At 42.8% G+C, this 22,390-nt stretch overlaps 1 protein-coding gene across 5 annotated transcripts in view; it reads right to left on the bottom strand.

The window, feature by feature from the left end:
• The window catches only part of CALD1 (caldesmon 1), a 189,411-nt gene that overhangs the window by 121,324 nt on the left and 45,697 nt on the right, over window positions 1–22,390 (bottom strand). For 4 of the 5 annotated variants that reach the window (XM_037165801.2, XM_037165805.2, XM_037165806.2 and 1 more), the window contains exon 2: window positions 5,053–5,146. The gene's annotated coding sequence lies outside the window, so the exon portion shown is untranslated. Of the gene's footprint in view, window positions 1–5,052; window positions 5,147–6,274; window positions 6,363–22,390 lie in introns of those variants that run through there. The other variant, XM_037165802.2, reaches the window with a different exon arrangement.

Below are 22,390 nucleotides of genomic sequence, written 5' to 3' on the forward strand. Positions count from 1 at the left end.
ATGGAATCACATTTACAACTGCGGGCATAATATATTTAAGGGTGGAATTCTTTGAAGAACCGGGAGAAAGTGCTTTCTAGAAGCGCCCCTTCCTTCCGGCTCCCCATATGTTTGCATTCACCCCCCCCCTCCATCTCTGGATGTGATCAATCCAATTTTTCCCAGACCCAGGATGCTCCATTCCCCGGTATATCATTTTTGGTCATTAAATAACAGGACTCAATATTAATGTTGGCCTTTTCCATCCCTCTTGAACAAAGTGTTTTCAGCCAAAAATATTAAATGAGTCCATCGCACTTTTCCCCTGTCAGAACAACAGCCAGCATCCTGAAATCACAGCTCATTTGTACCACATGGGCGTGAATATTCAGACTCCATTTGTCTCCAGCTCTTAAAGGCGGGTGTTAGAGTGAATGATAGACGTTTTGTTTTGAATTAAGCAAAAAAGAGGAGGAGGAAAAAAAATCTAAGAATTAAGTTTGGCCTAAAATATCTGTTTCCGGGAATGCAGTTCTGCCGTCTCCTTTAGTAAAAGTCAATTCGAAAATATCTAGATTTAATTCGACACGAAGTTGGACCTGAGATACAAAGAACAGTGGGAGGGAAAATGTCTCAGATTTTTCGCCTCCGCGGGTTGAAGGCTTGTTCTACTTGATTCCACTGGAGGTCTGTTGCACGGAATAGCGCAAGATTTTCACAACTCTGCTTTGCTGAACATCCCAAAGCAGGGTTGGGAAGCAGTTGAGTCCGTGTCCTTGAACTGGACAAATTTGGTCAGAGTCGGAACCTAGGTAAGAATTTGAGGACACGGACAACAGTGTGGGGATGGACTGGAGGTGGGCTGGGCGGACAAGGGCAAAGAGGGAGCACCAGGACAACTGTAATAGAATAACAATAAAAACAAGACTTGAGTGTTTGGGTTGAAAGCTATATAACAGAATCATTTTGTTTCTCTTTACTGCATACGAACCCAGGCTTATTGAAACTAACAGCTGGAAAGTTCTAGACAAGAACTCCTGGTACCATTGTCTGTTTTCTCCTTGTTGTCTGTACCCTCCGCCAGAGCATGTCCACTCTGGCACAACAGATTTCCATCAATCACCATGCTAGGCAGGGCTGTGCTTTCATAGAGGTGCTTCTGAGGGCCAGGTATAATTCCCTGGCCTGGAAAACGCCATCATTGAGCCAAAAATCTGTACATGGTGATGCTGGAATGTTCTCTTACCTTCTTTATTATGAAGGTCTCCAGCATGTCGGGAGATCACAGGTACCTGTGTCCCTCATATTCTCTCAGTCCCTAAGCAAACTTGAGCTCACTGTATGTTTTCCTCCTTACGTCCCATGAGGGGGACCCGAAAGCAGTCTCCCTGGGGTGAGACTCATAGGGAGGGCGTGGTCTCAAGGCTTTCTCACATATGAGCCTCGTTCCACATCCATAACCAGAAGTCTGTGTGAGAGACCTTCAATGGGGGAGAGATCCCTTTAGATCTTGCTGTAACAAGTCCGGACACACTTGAATTAAACGGGAGACCCAACACTTTGTCGAGTGTGTCCAGGGAGGTGTGTTCAACAAAACTCAAGGAAAAAGGAAGGAGAAAAAAAAACCCTTCTCTTTCCACTCCATCTGGAGCTTCAAGTGACTCCAAAAATATTGGCCCACCGTGGTTGTAAAGTCTCCCATTTATGCTATTCTAAAACGAGGGCAAAGCCTGCACACAACTGAAAGCACTTCTTTTACATGTTCATGGGAAAATTGTCTTTCTCTCCAAGTCCTTCAGCTGCCTGAAATTAATGAAACACAGTCGGGAGGCACCTCTGCTGGCAGCTGGCCACCATTCATTTGGAACAGCTCACCCAGCCCATTCATAGACGGCAGAACTGTTTCCTCTTGACCTCAGAGTTTCTCCTTTCTCCTTGTAGGTAAACAGCAATGTGCATAAAAATCACTGATGCCAGTGTCACTGAGATTTTTGGGGGTTGCTATGAAAAAAGTGGAATCTTTTTCCTGGCTACTCGAAGAACACCAAGAGGAAAGTATACAAGAAGTTATTTAAAGAAAGCTGGTATCTCTAAGTTCCTTTTTGAAGAGTGGGTGGGGGTATGCAGACAAGAAGGAAGAAGCTTCCAGACCTCGGGCAGCCTCTTTTTCTAATAATCAGGCAATCCAAGGAAAGATCAAGGGTTTCTGCTAAACAAAGAGAACTAAGGGAGAGAGAAAAATAAGCAAGCAGAGAACTTAAAGGAAAAGAAATAACACGTTGGAAGATAAAAAAGAAGCAAATACCTTTCCCCCTTTTCCTTGCATCACAGTTAGCAGGAAAAATTAGGGAAATTCAGCTCCGGGGTAAACATGACCCTGTTAGATATGATGTTTGATGAGGAGAAGCTTGTTACGGTGACATGACTCACGGCCCACGGACACTCCACCAGCCCCCACTTTGGCCTTGCTGGGAAGCTGGAAACTCTTTCCAAAGCTTCTACTAAAGTACAGGTGGTGTGGGGAGATTAGCAGGGAACAATGGACTAAGGAGCGAGTTCAGGGAGCAAAAGGTGCATTATCCCCAGTTGGTCCCTTTATTGTCTAGACAAGACAATATTCCATGGCACCTGACCCTGAAAGGGACCTGACTTCTGTCTTTTTGGACGGAATCCTGGGTCTCTCCCACTATCCAGTCTGATCATTTCTGATTGGCTGATGAAAACGGTTTCAAAGGAAGGTGTTGATGTGCGGGACCCCTGGACAGACAGCTGGGGCGTTAAACACATACTTAAGAGTAGACTTAGCTAGAGGGGAGCAAGCCCTCCAAAGTGGTTTGGGGCATATCCCACAAAAGAGAAGTAAGAAGAAGGAATAAAATAAGACCAAAGAAGCCCTGGCCAAGTAGCTCAGTTGGTTGGAGCGTTGTCCCATACACCATGAAGGTCGTGGGTTCGATCCCTAGTCAAGGCACATAACCAGGTTGTAGGTTTGATCCCCAGTCGGGGAGGTAAGTGATCAATGTTTCTCTCTCACATCAATTTTCTCTCTCTTGCTCCCTTCTTTCCTCCCTTACTAAAAATTAAGGGGCACGTCCTTGGGGAGAAATTTTTTTAAAAAGACCTAAAGAAATAAGAGGAGAGAGAAATAGCTAGACATACACATTTGCTAATACACGCGTTCTTACAAACCCTCATTAGAAGTAACAGGGAGATTTCTTTCTCTTAAGGGGCTCTCTCTCCTGTTCTTTAACAGGGAAACTTGCTACATACAAGTTTGGGTGGCATTTTTAAAGCCCAGCTCCCCTCATTCCACCTAATCTGTCTAGGTGGCGTCACCCACTGTCATGGTTTTAATTCCTGCATAGAGGTTAGACCGTGAACATCTCCATTTCTAGGTCTCACCTGAGCTTGAATTGCATATCCCCTACGTTCTAGACCTATGCCCTTGGAAGCCTCACAGGCCCTCAAAGTCCATCTCAATGAAAACTCATGATCCCTCCCTCTGGGTTTCCCAAACAGTGTTCTCAAGGGAGAGCGACCTTATCTGGGGCAAATGCATGCCGTTTACTGTCTGTTTCCTACCTCTCTAAGGAGAGAGGTAGCTCTCTGCCATCAGTTAATCATTTTTCCTTCTGCCCCCCCCCCACCAGCCTTGACCTTGACCTATTTCCACCTGTTGTCGAGGACAGAGGGGTGGCAAATAAAGAGAAAGCACCACTGACAACCATCATTTAAAGATAGTTAAAGTACACAAATTGTACATTCAGAGGTTAAATCTGATCTTTTCATTTACTTATTTACTTATTCATTCAGTCGTTCAATAGATATTATTAAATGTCTACTGTGCCCCAACCCTCCTTTAGGGTTGTGAGAGATGTCAAAGGCACATTTTTCAATTTCAAAAATTATGAAGCGCCACAGGGAAAGGAGAGCTGTACACACAGAGAACTCCAGCGAACTGCAGCACAGAACAAACGCTCTGAGCGTGTCGTAGAGGTTAAGGGCGTTCAGGAGAGGAGGGTTAGAAGTCCACCTGCAATAAGCTGAACATCAGCACGTTGGAGAAGTGATGATGGGGTGTTATGGGCTGAATTGTCTTCCCCTAGATCCATACGCGCAAGTCCTAATCCCCAGCACCTCCCAACGTGGAGATCGGGTCTTCAAAGAAGCGATTAAATTAAAATGAGGTCATTAGAAAAGGAAATTGGGACACACACACACACACACACACACACACACACACACAGAGGCGCCAGACAGACTCACACGGTAGCACGGACGCGTGAGGACACAGGGGAAGAGTGTCATCTGGAAGTGAAGGAGAGAACCCTGTGAAGAAAACAAACCCGCTGACATCTTGGTTGAGACTTTTAACCGCCAGAACTCTGACAAAATAAATCTTTGTTGTTTCAGCCACCCAGCCCGTGGTATTTTGCCGTGGTGGCCATAAGCAAACGAATGGAGGGTGTAACGGAGAGCATCCTGAAGCAATAATTGCCTGAGAACCACGCTAAATTCCTGAAAAACTGTTTTTCCTACGGGTGCCAACTTTGGCAAAATTGTGCACAAGGGAAGTTTCCTTTCAATTTCTCCATCCCCTACCTTTTAAAATCCCCTCCTCCTGCTGCCCAGGAAGACCTTCTGCTGGTAGACGTTCTGCCCCAGCTGAGGAGAGTGGGTTGAAAGTGAGCGCACTTAACGCTCCTGACGTCACCAGGGCTTGTGCCAAGTGGGCTCGTTCCCCCGGGAACACTGACTCATCTTCTGCATGTTCCCCCACGTCACTGGCATTCTTTGTGGGAAGGGAGGACTTCTATATTGAAAAGGGACCGAGTTGCTTAAGGTATTATATATGCAGGAAAAATGTAAAGAATAAAGCAAAAGATCATATTACAAAACAATTCTTTCTGAGCTTGATAGATTGCCTGGTAAGCGAATGGGGAGGGGCATCGCAGAAAACTTGGCTTCTCACAATTCATCTTTCGGTGCAAGAATTTAGGAAATCGGGCCAAGCGGCTATAGAATTGCTAAGAGAAGAGCTCCCTGCCCCCAAGTCCCATAAACTGTACTTACAGGCAAGCAATCAGATATCCGCGTCCACGCCTTCTGGTTGATCACCAATCCCTGTGGAACTCGACTGGATGCTCTTGGGATGTTTTAGTGATACCTGGTATAAAAGGGAAATGGCAGCATAATTAAGGGGAATGAATTTTTATTAATGTAGACTATATATTATACAATATTGTGTAGTTCCCCTCAGGTTTCATTCTTAGCTAGGCCCTTAAAGGGAAAATGAGGCATAGATAGAAATGTATACTGTGTATCCCAGAGGCAAGAAATACAATTATTAAAGAAGCGACCCCTAAATTATTGTAAATAATGGGGTAGAGAAGGTGGTATAGTTAATACAAAACAGGGAGCACGACACACAGCAACAGTCGCAGACAAAGGCCTTAGAACACGGTGAAGAACATCCCGTCTCTAAGCTCAGCCCTCAGGCTTGCAAAGCTTCAGACTCTCAAAGACCCTTTGCTTCGCCCAAGGTTCTGCTGTTGATGGTTAGGAACTGGACCCGTCGGTAGAAGAGGAGGTGGTGGAGGGTGAGAAATGATTACAGAAACGTGCTAGTAGATCGCCTAGAGTGAACTCTCTCGCACTTGAAACACAGCAATAGACATTAAACATTAGACCAAAATAATAATAACTGTGACCATGCGTCACCGTCACATCCGTAAACCTGCCCCAATGTGATACTACAAGGGAAGCTAACGAGTGTGAGTCTGGGAACCACAACGCTGGCCTTGGGATGCTTGCCTTTCATTTAGTAAAGTAACAGGGGTCCCAACAGGACCTAAGAACATACCTCGCACTTTCCTGCACCCCCACCCTCTGTCAAGGTCAAGGGGCTGGTTCGAAATAGCACTGCTAGGAATTGGTCCTGGAGGCCTAGATTTTCATTTCTGGTTTTACAGGTAAAAAATAAACAAATCAAACCTGCCTACGGTGTCACCTGTGAGTCGTGTGTATCCGAGGAAGGCTGGATTGCACACTAGGAATCGGGGCTCCTGAATTCGTCAGCAAAACCAGCCGCCACACATTTCCTTATTCTGAACAGCCACTTCAGGCGACCTTTAGCTCCCTTCCCTGAATATGGACTGCCTCTTCCCACTCGGCACGAATGCACACGTCCATTATTGTATCGTGCACACATCTGAACCGCCTCGTTCCACATACACACGGGATGTAGGCCCTGCCTTAAAGGAGCCAAATGTCTAGTTAGAGTGATGAAACATACAATTACACTTCTTTTACAAAGCCAGAAAGTGGTCGGCGCTCCAGATCTCACTGAAATTCCTTTTCTTCCCCTGTGGGCCAAATTTTGGAGGTCTTCTCTATATATATCTGAGAACAGGACAAGGAAACTGTGAGCCCTCTCCTAGCCGAAATCTTGCCTAACCTCATGCGTAATCTGGTCCCTTAAATCTCTGAGCCCCCGTCAGTGCCTACTAGGGCATTACGAAATGAATGATGAGTAAATGAATAAACAGAAATCATGAACGAGTTTCAGGGAAGTTTGCGAATTCCCCGAAACTTTGCGCCAAATTTTGTGTGTTTGAGCTTTCATTAGCATTTATTGATTTCCCGAAGCTACCTCGGCTCCCTTGTCCACGCCCCCACCACCTCCTGATTAAGAACCACTCGCTAAGTGATTTGCAAGGTACTAGAGGATGGAATTTAGATGAGGGCAAATTACCAAGCGTGTTCCTATCGGGAAGTTTATAAACAAACATGGATTGAGTGCCCCGTGTGTGCCAGGAAGAGGCGGGGCATACAACTATGAGCAAAGAGCCTCGTACTTGGCCTAATGGCACTTACAATATACTGTCACCCTAAAGGGGGGATTCTCAGATGGGCTACATATCAGAATCTTCTGGGGATATTTATTTTAATATGGGATGGGATACATCTCAGAAGTGCCCAGGAATTTTCACCTTAAGAAAAATTCCCTGCAGTCAAGTGCTGATGTGGATTGCAGTACCCGCCCCAGAGGGCCTCCCATCCTTGACCCTCAGCCTTCGGGGAAGGCACAGGAGACTAGGAGGAAGCAAAAGTTACTTGCGTGGATTGGTACAGGTACCAATGAAGAGACATTTAAATTTGTAAAGAAAAAAAAAATGACAGTATCTTCTTCCAAACCATTGGCAGGGTCAGTATTTATTTGCCTAATTTCCCTTTCCCTGCGTCCTGTTCCTGCAGTATTTTTATTCTCAAATCTGAGGAAGAAAATACTATCAGTGGCAAAAAATTTTTTTTTGGTCTCTAGAATCTATGTATATGTTCTGGCTAATTGTCTTGTCAGTGAGACAAAGCTAGAAAAGCTTTTAAGAGAAAGCATAAAGTGAATGGCAGAGTGACGAAAAGTGGAGTTTCTCTGCAGATATACTTTTCTTTCTGTTCTCAGACTTTAGGATCAAAGGGCTGGAAAGGTGATAAAACTCTCACACCTTATTTTAAGATCTTTCTCTACTGTCAGTTACCTTGGAACTTTCAACTAGAAGCCTGGGTGCTCCTTTACTCACGGATGCCTTAAGCCACAGCTTTTAATTCACTGTCCAACGCACAGATGCTGGCTGACCCGGCTCACGGGTAGTTGCTGAAATTCTTTGCAGACAAGGGTGCGTCTGGACCGGACATGGTAAGGAAGGAAAAGACCTCGGGGACCAGAAGGAGAGAGAGCTGGGCTGCCTCTCGGGTAGACGGGCGGGTCTTCCTTCCACGGCCTCCTTCCCGGCCAGTGGCACAGAGCCAGGCGCTACTCGCTCATTGCACCTTTGATTAGCTAGCATGTGGGGGAATGTGGGTTTTGTATGAAAGCATTCATTCACTAGGGGAGCATCAAGGTGTAATAAAAGGAAAGAAGGAACTTTCTCTCCTCCCGATCTTGGTGCTCCAAGAGCAGTGATTTTCCTAAAAGCCTTGGGATGCCTTTGGTGAAAGCCATTCAGCAGTACAAAAAACAGAAAGTAGCACCTTGCTGACAACACCGTTGGAAAATCTTTGCCAATACACATTGGTAAGAAGTGTTTAAAATTCTACTTTAAAAATCTTACCACATGTGTTCACGAAAAGATGCCATTTTCCAAGTGGATACCAAGGGGTTGGGTGAAGGAGAGGGTCTCAAATGATAGTTTATTATAACAGGGGGTTACCACAAAGGTTGAGTTAGGGACCCTTTATAAAAACGAATAACTTTGTCCAGCCAACAAGAAGGATCTGGTTTCAATTAATTAAAAATTGGAGTTCATGTGATTGAATTAAGACCCCCTGATTTCAACTTGAATATTTATATAACCTCCCCATGACTCCTTTACAATAATATGCTGTACTTTAATTGTGGGAATAGTAACAACCACTGCGTATGAAGGGTTAGCGCCAGGCCCTGTTCTAATCTCATCGCCCACGTCTATCTCATTTGATGACAGCAACAACCTAGCGAGACACGCATTTTTATCTTAGGCTAAGCACTGAGAAGTTCACTGTATTCCAGTCATTGGCTTAAGTCACCCAGTTAGTAAGTAGTGAAGCCAGTATTCCAACTTGGGGGCTGACGCAGCCTGACGGTACTACTGGAAGGATACGTGCCCACACTCACTTATTTATTGAGTGAGTACTCTGAGCCAGAATTGGACACACCGTGAGTAGCAAGGGCCCTGCCTTCACAGAACTGGCATTCTTGTGGGGCACAAACGGCACACATTTCCTATAGTGAGCAAATACAACAACATGTTGTGGTAGAGGCCCAGGGAGCCCGGGTGGTGAGGGATGCTCTCTCGAAGAGGAGACATCTAGGCTGAAAATCCCTTTCTCAGAAGGAGGCACCCGGGGCAGATCCAGGGAACGGCTGTTCCATAAGGCTTTTATGAGATGCTCTGTGATCATGAAGCTCTTCCAAGTTATGTGGTCCATATGGGGTTTGGGCTGGTTTGTCCTTTAGTAGAATACACGCTGCTAAAAGATGTGCTGAACATAGGGGCCCTCCAAAAAAATGATCCTCAAGATGCTGCCTTTGGTGGAAACTATGAGGGTGGCAGTGATGCTGGTGATGTGTCCCCACCCACAGAGGAGAGTGCCAGGGATGTACGTGGCCACCTGTTCATCCAGTGCCCCGCACAACAGAGGTCCCCTGGGCCCCTTTCACTTGGCGAATTTGAACAAAGCTGCTTTCTGTCGGTTTACTTGACCTCCTTTCTATCTTATGCGTGAGAGGATAAGGCAGAATATTTCTTAATAACAGAAGAAAGAAAAGCTACAGGACACATCCTTGGAATGGGAAAGGAATGGTAAGTAGCTATTTCAGTCTTAGTTGGCAGGAAGTCCATAATTTGTGTGGCTAGAAATTAAAATAAAATATTTAAAAATAGATCTATGGGTTTTAGAATGAGCCAGTAACAATAAAACATTAATAATTGTCTCTTGAGAATTGTCTCTGTTTTACATTTACAGTTGAATATGAGAGCAAGAAGGATTTTAGAAGGGAAGAAATATGTGATCTTAGAGAATTTGGGTCACTTAAGTATATACTAACAAGTGAACTGACCTTGACCAAGTCATTTAACCACTCTCGGCCTCACAATTCTTTTATCTATAACATGAAGTGTTTGGAATAGATTTTTAAGATCCCTCCAACTCAAATGGTTTTTCTGTAAAAATTTTATATAAATTTTTACGGAAAAAAGTACTGTGTATGTCTTGTTACAGTTGTGAATAAAACAAGTTCAATCAAGTTCACCCTTTCCAGCAGCTAGCATGGAGGGACCACCTACTCCCACCCCCTCTTCATCATTTCTAAGAGAGGAGTGTATTCTGTAGCTCCTAGAGAAATGGCAATATGTCACATAATGATATCTATAAGTTATTGAATGCCTACCATGGGCAGGGCGCTTGATTTGTAATCTCATTTAATCTTTGAAAGAAAACTGTAAAACCAGTTGTTTTTATTGCCCCCATTTGGAAGAAAGGAGCCAGATTCAGATTCCCTGTCCCATGATTAATACGTAGCAGAGTCGTAACTGGGATCTAGTTGTCCCACTCCCCAGCCCTTTCCATGACTGAACACTTGGGGTAGTCATGGCTGCCAACAATGACATTTCTTTGACCCTTTGAGATCCACACCAAAGGAAAAGTTTCGGAAGAGGGTCTTCATGAGTCTGTTTAATGTATAGAGACCGACTCAGATGTTTGCCTATGATGTAATTAACAGCCTGTGGCAGCCTGACGCTCTCACTGAGAACGACTAGAAAATCTGGATAAAATCCCCTACAACCAAACTCCGAAGGCATCAGAGAGCTGCTGCAGAAACCAAGTTTTGAGGGCCCACATCTGGAGGGAAACAAGGTCTGGAAGAATGACCTCACATTCAGTGACTTCTCCCTCAAGGTGTTTGCTGAAGCCGTAAGATACAGAGTACAAGAGGTCAGGAGAGAATAAGAAACCAAGCAGAAAGTTTACGGAACGTGCAGCAGAGTTTTCCACATCTCTTGCAGCTGACTAGGAAAAACTGGAAGTTCGAGGAGGAAGAACCATTCTGAAGTTGGTAGAGATGTTTTATCTAACTGTGGTGGTAGTGAGTTATTCAACTGCATGCATTTGTCAAAACTTGCAGAAATGTACACTAAGAAGAGCACATTTTACTCTCTGTAAATTATACTTTGATTAAAAAATAGAAACAAGGCAAAAAAGAAGAACATGTTTTGGGATGTAATCTCAGATAGGATCCTTGGAAAGATCATCCATGGGACGGGGCCAAACTAAAGATTGTGGGTTCATGCAAAAAAACTGGTATGTTTTATAGAGCAATTTAGAAGTGCTCAGTAAAATTAAATATGTGTATTACAGTCGATAGTCCAGTTCCGTTTTTAGGAATACATTACAAAATTACCCTGCAAAAGATACGTACAATGACATATTCAAGGATACTCATTGCAGCAAAGAACTGAGGGAAAATCTTATAGGCTAAGTACATGGTAAAATGAACATATGGTATATGTAGATAAAACTGTACTGATTCACCTAATATTGTGCTTTAATTCAATCTCACATCTTAAAGCAGAGCAGAATCTTAAAACACAAGGTTTAGGAAGGAGAAAAAAGAAAAGGAAAAGAAAACAGAATCTGATGTATATCACAATGTTGTTTTGAAATGTAAAACACACAAAATAGTATAATGGACTGATCTGGAACATGTATATGTGTAAATAAAGAAGTTAAAGGGGAAAAAATGGCAGATGAACTTGAAACCACTTTAGGCTTAGTTTAACTAAAGTGAACTTCCCAGCTCTATTAAACTACCAGCCCTGGCTGGTGTAGCTCAGTGGATTGAGCATAGGCCTGCGAACCAAAGGATCGCGGTTCAATTCCCAGTCAGGGCACATGGGAACTGCAGGCCAGTTCCCAGCATGGGACGCATAAGAGGCAACCATACATTGATATTTCTCTCCCTCTCTCCTTCCCTTCCTCTCTAAAGATAAATAAATAAAAATCTTTAATAAAAAAATAAACTACCAGAAGATAGTGTAAGCTTACTGGAAGAAAGTAATACCATCCAGCACTTCAACTGAATATCCATAAGAAAAAAGAAAATCAAACCTTAACTTCTATTTAACACCATACCCTCCTCAACTTGATGGTAGCTTTAAATGTGACAACTTACACACTAGAGATTTTAGGATAAAGTGAAAGATATCTCCAAGATCTTGGGATAGGCAAAGATTTTGTAAACAGGACATTAAAAACCACTAAACATAAAGGAATAAAATTGATCAATTATATTGCATTAAAATTAAGAATAGGTGAAAAGGCAAGCCACAGATTGAGAAAAAAATATTAGCAGTATCTGACAAAGGACTTGTATCCAGAATATATAAAGAGTTTCCACAAATCAACAATGCAGAGAGAGATGACCCAATAAGGAATGGGTAAACTTTAGTGAGCACGTCACAAAAGAGGATATTAATGTGGCCAATAAGCATGCAAAAAGTGCTCACTCTCATTACTCATTAGCAAAATTCAAATTTAAACTACATACTACTAGAATAGCTGAAAATTTAAAGACAATTCACAGTGCTGGTGAGCAACTGGAACTCTCACGCCCTGCCATGCAGATGTCAATTTGGTACAGACACTTAAGAAATACGTTGGCGCTATTTGCTAAAGCTGAGTATTTGTATAACCTGGGCCCCAGAAATCTTACTCCTCGGTAAACACACAACAAAAATCCATGCATATATTCATCAAACAACATGAACTAGAATGCTCATAGCCAGCACTATTCATAACAGCCACACGCTGGAAATCACCCCCAGTGTTTAGCAATAGTAAAATGCATAAATTATGGCAGGCAAACAATGAAATACTGTGTAGCAATTAGAATGACCAGAGAATTGCTCAGGCAACAAATCTCAGAAACATAACATTCAGTAACAGAAGTCTCTCTCACACATGTACACACACACACTATAGGATGTGTTAGTGTGCAATTCAAAAACAAGTCAAAACTAATACTTGGTACTGGGAATCAGAATAACGGTTATCCTGGGGCAGTGGGAGGAGGGAGGAGATAAGACTCTGAGAGGGGGCGGGGCTTCTCGGGTGCTAATAATGTTCTGTGTCTTTGATCTTGGTGCTGACTACCCCACGGCATTCACTTTGTGAACACTCGTCATGCTGTAGAATCAGGATTTGTACGCTTTTCTCTGTTATCCATCAATTAAAAACACTGTTTTTATAAATGTGTGAAGAGAAGATAAATCAGCAGTCTGGAAAGGAGACAAGGGAATTTATGAGCTCAAAATATATACAGTCACACAAATTCAATATCTATGGTCATATATTATATCAGAAGAAAAATCAAATCCTTAAAAAAAAGAGAAACAATGAGAGAAAACAATAAGGTAAGACAACTCAATGTATTCTGCAGTGGGAAAACTGTCGTTGGGAAGGCTGCGATCAATTTGGCCAGTTATTACTAAATTAAAAGTCAACACGGGATTATTTACCAGTGGCTTAGTGAACTTTCCATATATATATTTTGGCTTACTATATCTTAGAAGGGAAATACTGAATGTTTTTGTAAGTGGCCCGTGCTAAAGCAATTCAAATGCAGGACCACTTCTCATCGGAAGATGCTGGGAGCCTTCACAGTGCCTCCGCAGCCCCTTGCTCATGAACCACACTTTCTCCTCCTGACTTCCCAACACGTCTCCACTGGCTCACGTGCACTTCAAGTCCTGGTACACATCTCCCCTGTACTTGTTTAAATTGTGCATTTCCATTTAAGTTTTTGCCTGTGTTTCCTGAGTAACATTTGACCATAGTATACTTATATTTTAGGGTAAATTTGTATGTCTGTGGGAAAGTCTCTTGATTTTCATGGGATACATTTTTCCCATCACTATGGAATTATGCACATGGATATATACAGATATTTGCATAAGTTAGTAGATGGAAGGAGCAAGGTGTATTAATAAGACACTATGTTAGGAATCTGTCCATCAAGCAGGCTAAACGAAGGGAAAGACTATGGGAATCGTTCTTATAACTCAAGAAAAAGTCAGCTATTGAACAAAAGTAAAAATCCTCTTGGAATTCTGCAACAAACAGACCCACTGGCTTCCTGACTAAACTCTAAACAACTCCGCTAGGTCGGACATTGCTGCTTTGCTCCGAAGCAGCGTGAATTGTGAGAGTAGATAGGCTGAGGGTTCCTGACAGAGGTATGACCTTAGGGAAGCGCTCTGTTGGCTACCAGTTACTTCTTTGAAAATAAGGATAATAACAACCACCTGGAAGGGCTTTTCCTCCTTTGTGTCCCCATAGTGTTTTGTTAATGCTGTTACGGTGGCATTGCCACACTGGACTGTCATTGTATGGAAATGGGCTTCTCGATAGCAAGGACATGGTCTTATTGATAACTCTATCCCCAGTGTTTTTTAGCATATTCCATGGTATGTAACATATGCTCCATAGTTTGTTCAGGTGAGCGAGTGAATGAATGAGTAACATAAAAGTGCCTCTTACTGAACCTAAATGCTATAAGCCTCTCTTCCTGTTACTGTGAATCTGGAAAGCAGAATGAATCAAGTCGTAGCTTACTTCTATACCTTAGATGGCCAGGACTAGCAAAGGAAGCCAGGGAAATTTTGCTGAATTCCCCTGGAAATTCCACGGAATGCAGAGGGCAACACTTAGGTAACTATTCTCAGAAGAGCCATTTTGTACAACTACGAAGAAGCAAAATGTGTCCTTCTGGAAACAGAACCAGATCACATAATGGTACAAAAAAGGGGCTTTCACATCTTAAAGCAAGTGCCTCTTTGCCATCGCCTTTCCTATGTTTTTCTTGGACATTTTTTGAGTTGAGAATAATCCACGACACTCTTTGCCCCAGCCAAGATCGTTCCATTGTTAGCAGAAGAATGGAAGTGGACTTTTGCAGGCAAGATAACTTCTGATTGGAGACATGCACCCACCGAGGGGTGAAAGTCGGATGTTTATTTTGCCATTTTATGAGAAGTGCTCCACTCGTCTGAAGCAAAGAGGAAAGAGAAAGTCATTGGTGGCATTGTGCAGTTTCTGGACTTCTCACGGGAAAGTGGCTGATGGCCGTGTTTGATAAGCTTCCTGGGGCTGCTGACAGAGAAGACGCTGACTCCTGAGAAAAATAGTCGTTCCTGCACAGTCATGGTGCCTCTGAAGCTGGAATTTGGTTTAACTGTCATATGTCAACAAAGACCCCAGGACGATGTTAGAGAATCCAAAGGCTGGAGAGAGATCGCAGCAGTTGCTTCTGTTGTGACCATTGCCACTACCACACCTGCTGCTGTTATCGGCACTGATGTTCACCGTATCATCTATGTTGGATGCTTAGGTGCCAGTGAGCGATAAGAAAGGCACACTTCACTTTCATAAACACGACATTTGCCAATGGAGACAGTGTTCTTGGCCCTTTTCTGCCTATGTGTCTATATATGGCTTCTTTATTTTTTTCTTGAGTGTACATTATTTATCAGGCATTATTTTATTTTTAAGGAACAGTGTTATTAAGGTAGAGTCTGCATACCATGCAATTTGCCCATTGAAATGCATGATTCCATAGTTTTTAGATGTTCAGAGTTGTGTAATCACCACCACCATCAGTTTTAGAACATTTTTTAAAAGATTTTATTTCATTATCTCTAGAGGGGAAGGGAAGGAGAGAAGGAGAGAAGTATCAATGTATGGTTGCCTCTTGTGGGTCCCCTGCTGGGAACTGGCCTGCAACCCAGGCATGTGCCCTCACTGGGAATCTCAAACTGCGATCGTGTGGTTTGCAGGCCCGAGCTCAATTCACTGAGCTACACCAGCCAGGGCCAATCTTAGAACATTTTAATAGGAAAAAAAACCCTTCGGTCATGGCCCTCCTTCATCTCCCAACCCTAAGCAACACTAATCTATGTTCTATCCTACAGAGTTCCCTGTTCTAGACATTTCATATGAATAGAATCACATACTAAGTCTTTTGTAAATAAATTATTTCACGTAGTACCAAGTGTTCAAGATTCACCCCTGTGGTCGCATGTGTCTGAACTTCGTTTCTTTTTACAGTCAAACAACATTATACTGTGTGGAGACATCGCATTTTGTTTATCTGTCAATGGACATTCGGGCTGGTTCCATCTCTTGCCTACCATGCATAATGCTGCTATAAACATTTGTGTCCACGTTTTTGCAGAGACATGTGTTTTCATTTCTCTTGGGCACATAGCTGGGAGTAGAATTGTATGGCCGTGTGGTAATTCTATGCTTAATTGTTTGAAGGACGAGGAGACATTTTTGCAAAGTGGCTGCACCCTTGTATATTCCCACAAGCAGTGCAGGGGGGGTTCTGATTCTCCTACATCCTCACCATAGAAGATAAACATTGGTGAGATCTGCCACACAGCACAACATTAGGCATATAAGATATTTTTTTTAATTGTCAGTTTAACTAAATTGAACTTCTTTAATTCCAGTATCTCAACCATTTTGTCAATGAAGTAGGGCTCAGGAATTTTTCCTATTAACAAAGAAGCAACGTCCTAATTCAGTGCTTTCTGGTTAAGACCATAGGTCATCAAAGCAATTGAATTATTTTTTTCAGTTCTATCAACTCAGTAGAAAACTTTAGTACGCTTTATTGATTTAACTAATTGATTTTTATACTCTTGGTATATAATATGTGCTTGTTTGTTTCCAGTATTCTTACAACTCTCTCTACTGTTAGTTTTGACTACTGATTGAAATTTAATTACCCAAGGGCAGAGCTGTCTGTGATATTTCTTTCCTGGCCAATTGCTTAGAGGAGCAAAAACACAAAGCAAAATAACACCCAAGTGGAACGATCCTGTTGCTCCTTTCCGCCTTCTAACCTGCCAGCCGCCCACCTCTCCTCCACCCCACAGCTGCGAGCTGAGGCCTGGCCCGCAGCCCTGAGCCTGGTCACTGTGAAGCATGAAACTCTGACGTCGGGTGCTGGTAGGACTCAGGGCTCAAGGTCAGAACCTGGAATCACCTGGTCCTCCCCAGGGTAACAAAAGGCAAAACCATCTGGGTGTAGCTCTGAAAAAATGTGCTGGTTGCTGTCATCCTCAGCCTTTGAAAAAACGTTCGCCTCGGGGCTCTGTTTACACTCCCAAGGAAAAGGGTGGCCGGTGAACGCTGCAACCCCATGGGCGAGATACAGAGGACTTTGCTCTAGAAAACTGGTATTAACATCACACTCACCCGTTTATTGGTCTGTTACTGTCTTGGAAACTGGGGACATCAGCAAGCACAGCAAAATAACAATGCACAGGGGACCGTTTTGCGCACAGGGCCCTGGGAAGGGCCAGTGGAATGCCTCTGATCAGTATCCTTTTGACTTTTTCCCATAGCTTCTGGTCCCGCACTGAAATGTCTGGAATGCTTGGTAGGGACAGAGTGGGTTGGTCACAGGGCAGTCATGCATCTGTCCTCAGCAAGATCAGCCATGTGTGGACTGATTTTCAAGCGACTCGCGGTATCACGAATGGGTTAAGAATACAAATACACAGCACTTTTACAGTAAACACAGCTTTCACATCCCCTTTCTCAAGTGATTTTCACAGAAGCCCTGGAGGTCAGTAAGACAAATATTATTGGCAACTTTTTAGAAATGGAACCTCGAGAGGCCTAGAGAGGCTAAAAGGCTGACCCAAGGCCTCTCAGCTAATGGTGGTAGATCTGGGTGCCCAAATCTGTTCTCTCCGCAGAACCCCATTCTGCCTCTGTTTGGTTACTTAACAACCAAGTTCATTTATTGGGGACGGGTCATTTTTATTTTGAGGCAAATCAATCACTGCATTTGTTTTTGGAAATCAGATCAATCCACTGCTGGATCCCCAGCTGCTATCATGGGCTAAACATTTTCACAGTAACAGGCTTGAGACTTGATTCTTTGAGGCCTCTGGCATTTGCAGTGATCACAGAGGCAAGAGTCTAGCAAGTAATAAACCCTTCAAGCAACTGTCCTGACCTCGAAGCCCTTGGACATCAGAATAGATCTGTCGAGGAATGGTGGCCCATCACCGTGGCTCCCCACAGTGTCAATCACAGCATCGTCACCAGGGATAGGTGTCAGCAGAAATGTGAGGTTCCACGTGGTTTACCTTTTTAAAACATTAGGAAGGATTCAAGAGCATTCCTACAAACTTGACTCTCACGCAACTCCATCCTAGGAATCTCTCCTGAGCGGAAGAAAATGGCCGACCTGGGTGAGTTCCGGTGAGTCGGCCCTTCCTGTGGACACCATTCGTCACGGACGTCACACAGAGAAAAAAGCTTTGAGATTTGCTTTTCTATTATTCCTATCTCATGACGCAAGATGTCAACCCCAGTTTGGGCTTCTATTTCCAGTTACTAAGGACAGGGCAGAGATGGAGAGAGACAAGACCTCTGCCCTCACACTGCTACCGCCGAAGGGGGAAGATAAATACTGAACTATTGATGATTTATTTACTTCTTTTTCTTGACTTGAGTTACTTTTTTTCTTTAAGATTTTGTTTATTTCTTTTTAGAGAGAAGGGAAGGGAGAAAGAGAAACATCAGTGTGTGGTTGCCTCTCATGCATCCCCTACTGGGAACCTGGCCTGCAACCCAGGCATGTGCCCTGACTGGGAATCGAATTGGCAACCATTTGGTTTGCAGGCCTGCACCCAATCCACTGAGCCACACCAGCCAGGGCTGGTGAGTTACTTTTTAAAATGTGGTTAGAACACTGAATGTGTGATGTGTCCTCTTAATGTTTGATTTGCTTCTATATCCCCAATGCCTCACGTAGTCTTGAACACACTAGTTTCTCCATAAATATGGGCTAAGTGAAGAAATAAATGAGGACCCCAGGTGTTCAGATCTTTTCATTTCTAAATCTTGATTCATTATCTAGTGTCCTCTTCCCAGGACGAGGCTGAAAGTGGACACACGGTGAATAATCAGGATCTCACTGAAGCCTGGTACTGACATTTTACTTGGCAATCATATTAGAGGGTTGATGGTAATGCAGACAATATCTCGTCTTCAATCTGCTGTGGCCACAAACTTAAACCCAGGCTGCTATCTTTAAAAAAATAAAGTGTGTTATTCACCAAATGGAGGATGGAGTGAAGATACAGATGGGTCAATGAAACACATGTCCCCACTAATACAATATTTCAAATTGAATATCCCATAATAAATAAGGATAGCATTTCTTAGACACAGCAATGCCTCTATTCATATGCCAACAAAAATACCAACAGGAGCCTCATCATGTTCAACATTTATAGCTGAGTTGATTGAATTAAATGAAAAAAGAGATAAATTAGTTTAACAAAATCTTTTGGGCAATTGTCTCCAAATAATTACTGGGTAGCTAGCTCTGTCTCTTTTTGAAATGACAATTCTGGCATCAGGAAGGCACAATTATAAGCTGAACAGAGCTGACATACATAACTATAAAACATATTTTTCAGCTTCAGAAGGAAAAGCTCTAAAAGAAACTTTCCAGACATGACAACAGTTTTGTGTGTTTGCAACATAAAAATGTGACTGTGACGAATGACTGTGAAAGAATGAAAAACAAACAACTGAGTAACTTGAAACATCTCAGCTTCCATACAAATGCCATCCCAGGACCTCAACTGGAACTACAAATACAGTGTGTAAAGAGCGCTGGAAGCGAGAGAGAGAGGAAAACGTGACATTTAGCTAGAATTACATGGTATCAGCGGTGCACAAATTGTTCGGGCACTGTTTGAGGCCTTTTATTTCCTGATGTGGCACAAAAGGAAAAACTCGGAGATGAACATCAAAACCGTCCTTATTATGGTTGTAGGCTGTCTGAACCCAAAGGAGTCCAATCCAGGAGTGCAGGCACTTGACCATGAGCTTCCTGTGTGGGGCATCCCATTTTTATGCTGCTTCACATCCCCAGAACAGCAGATGGTGCCTACTGATTCAGTGAAATAGCTGATGGTTTTCAAGACTACTTTTGTTTCTATTTTACTCCATGGCAAAAGGTCCCAAATCATGTGTAAAGTCAGACCTACCTCTGAATGCTATACAGATATATACCTCTTATTATAAAGAATATATGACTATGCATTTCATTATAGGAAATACCAAAATATACCGGGTCTGGCATGAATAATGCCCTCTTTTTATTATGAAACCAGAAGCGTGTAATTCTGTAACATGGCAATATCACACTCAAGCACACCATGTGACGTTTTAGGTGAAGTGTTCAAATTGCTCTCCATCTCATGCGAGATATTCACACATCCTACCAACCACACCCAAGCAAGCCTTACTTCTGTCAGACCCTGTATGTAAAAAACAATTTTTAGTCTCTTTTAATGCCTCCCACCCTGAGATTACCTTAAAGTTTCAGTGTACTTCCTTCTAGTTTTATTTTTAGTAACAAATATGATCCTATTTCAAAAGAAAATTTAATGCCATATATTTAACTTTTCACCTATACATGTTTCCCTACACCATTCTTTTAACATGATTAATAATGTGATTTATATAATCATTCCTTTCTTACTGGACATGCTGAGTATTGCAAGTTTGGGCTATTATTAAGTAATGCCGTGATGGACTTTCGTTCACATAAGTAATGCTGTGATGTGACCTTTTCTTTCAGCAAAACGAGTGTAATTAAACAGAATCCATAGTCCTTGAGATTTTCCCTTCTTAGCAAATGTCACCCGTGTGGTCACCTGCACCTGAAACTCAACTCCAGACACTTCCTCACTATCCATTCCTCCCCAGTCCCCGGGCAAGCAATGACCAGATTCAGTGATTCCCCCTCTTCGTGCTTGTTGCTGTATCCCTGATTCGATCCACTCTAACTCCTCTGGACCAGTTCAGAAGCATCTTACTGGTATCTCTGTTTACATCTTCTGGCCTTCTGCAAGCAACAGTCTTTTTGAACACATTGTTCTGATCACATCACGGCCTTGCTTAAAAATACCTCAATAGCTTCACTGTGCATTTAGAATATAGGGCCAATGCTTTACCACAACCCACAATTCTGTCTGTGATCTGGCCCCGCCTACCTCTCCAGCTTCCTCTTTGCCACTCTCTTTTGTGATCCGGTCACACTACCCATTTCTTGCATAGACCCAAACCCTGCAGGGAAAATAACACCCAGGTTATGTAATAACTGGTTGCTTTGGTATGGTGGTGTGTCCTTCACTCAGAACGTACCACAGAGCCTTGGGACATGCTGTTCTCTAAGACAGACATGATCGCCCCACCCCTACCTAGTGAAGCAGCTCATTTCTCACTTGGATGATTCTTAGCGCTCCCTAAACCCACAAAGTCAAAGTTGGAATGGTACTTGCACTGAGTTTTGTGTTAGAGCACAAAACGCATGTTGAAGGCTTCCAGCATCTCATCTACTTATTGCCGAGGTACAGTAAGTTAAAAACTGTTGTGTCAGATAGTTTTAGTGTATTGCCTTTGTGTTTTTCTTTTTTATGGCTCTGTTATTTATCTTCACGTACAATTACAATTTGTACTGACATTTATGTTGGGGTGCCTCTTTAGCGAATGTTTGTGCCTTTCCTACCAGACAACTCCACAAGGGCATGTCTGCTTTTTGTTTGTTTTTACCACTGAATCCTGAGACCTTCGCAGTTACCTAAAATAGAGTAGTCACTCAACAAATATGTATGGAATGAATTAAGTGGCCAGACAAACAGCCGAAATATTTCAAAGGAGGATCGAATGATAAGACAGCCAGGGAAGCTCTGCAGGCTACTTTGCAGAGAGGATACTTACTCAGAGTTTGGCATTTGCTAAGGGATCAATAAACTAAACAGATGAATGAGTATATGGATATTTATTAGCTCTCAGGGCAGGATGTGGTTAAGCTCCGAACAAAGGACACACCACCATACCAAGCAGCCAGTTATTACATAACCTAAGTGTTATTTTCACTGCTACTACAGCTTTTCTCTGGAAGTTGTACTTTGAAAGAGGATGTACAGAAAGCGTACAAATGTGCTTTGCATTGTAACAGTCGGATCATGTATTGTCTCATTGGATTCTCATCAGAACCCAGTGAGGCAGACAGTGTATCAACCCCATCTGACAATGAAATTAAGTTCATTGTCTAGAATTGCCCAGACTGTAGCAGACCCAGAACTCAAACGCTGGCTTCCTTACCCTAGAGACTAAAAAATAAGCAAGAGTGGGGAACCATCAGAGAGCTGATGGGCTTTTGTTCTGATCCTCTCCCCTGAGTCTGTGATGCAGATTTTAATACATTGATACAGCCTTTCAAGAGGAAATAAACAAATACCCAAATCTTTTCAAGTCTTTCAGCTCAAAAATCTGATTTTGGTCTCCACTGCTATTTTAATGCTTGGGAGATTGGTGAGACTTTCTTTTTCTTTCCAGCCTTATTTCAAAATATACTCCAAGCCCCATTTGTCTCTAATCCTTTTAAAATAGTAAGAGCAGGCTCTCAAGAAAACTGCCCTGGTACAGAGGACCTCCTCGTACACCAGCCGTGGTATTGGCTTCTGTACCTATAACCTAATATGGCTAAGAAAATGTTTGACTGGAACAGGGTGAGATTGCCAAACTTAACAACTTTTTAGTAAGAAAAGTGCCGCAGAGTCCTTTGTTTAGACATAACCTCAATTAAGATACAGTTCTTATCCATTCACATCAATGAAGCCGTAACTGTATTTCTGCACAGTAATGAAAAGCAGACACCTGCGCCCTTTGCCTATTCACAGGCAGGAAGAACAAATACAGGTCACCCAAAAAGACTCCTGGGGATAGTCTGTTGAACATGTTGCCCTTGTTGGGTTATAAAAGCTGAGTG

Source organism: Artibeus jamaicensis, unplaced genomic scaffold (assembly GCF_021234435.1).
Source record: "Artibeus jamaicensis isolate MK-2021 breed Jamaican fruit bat unplaced genomic scaffold, CSHL_Jam_final scaffold_3307, whole genome shotgun sequence".
Lineage (NCBI taxonomy): Eukaryota > Metazoa > Chordata > Mammalia > Chiroptera > Phyllostomidae > Artibeus > Artibeus jamaicensis.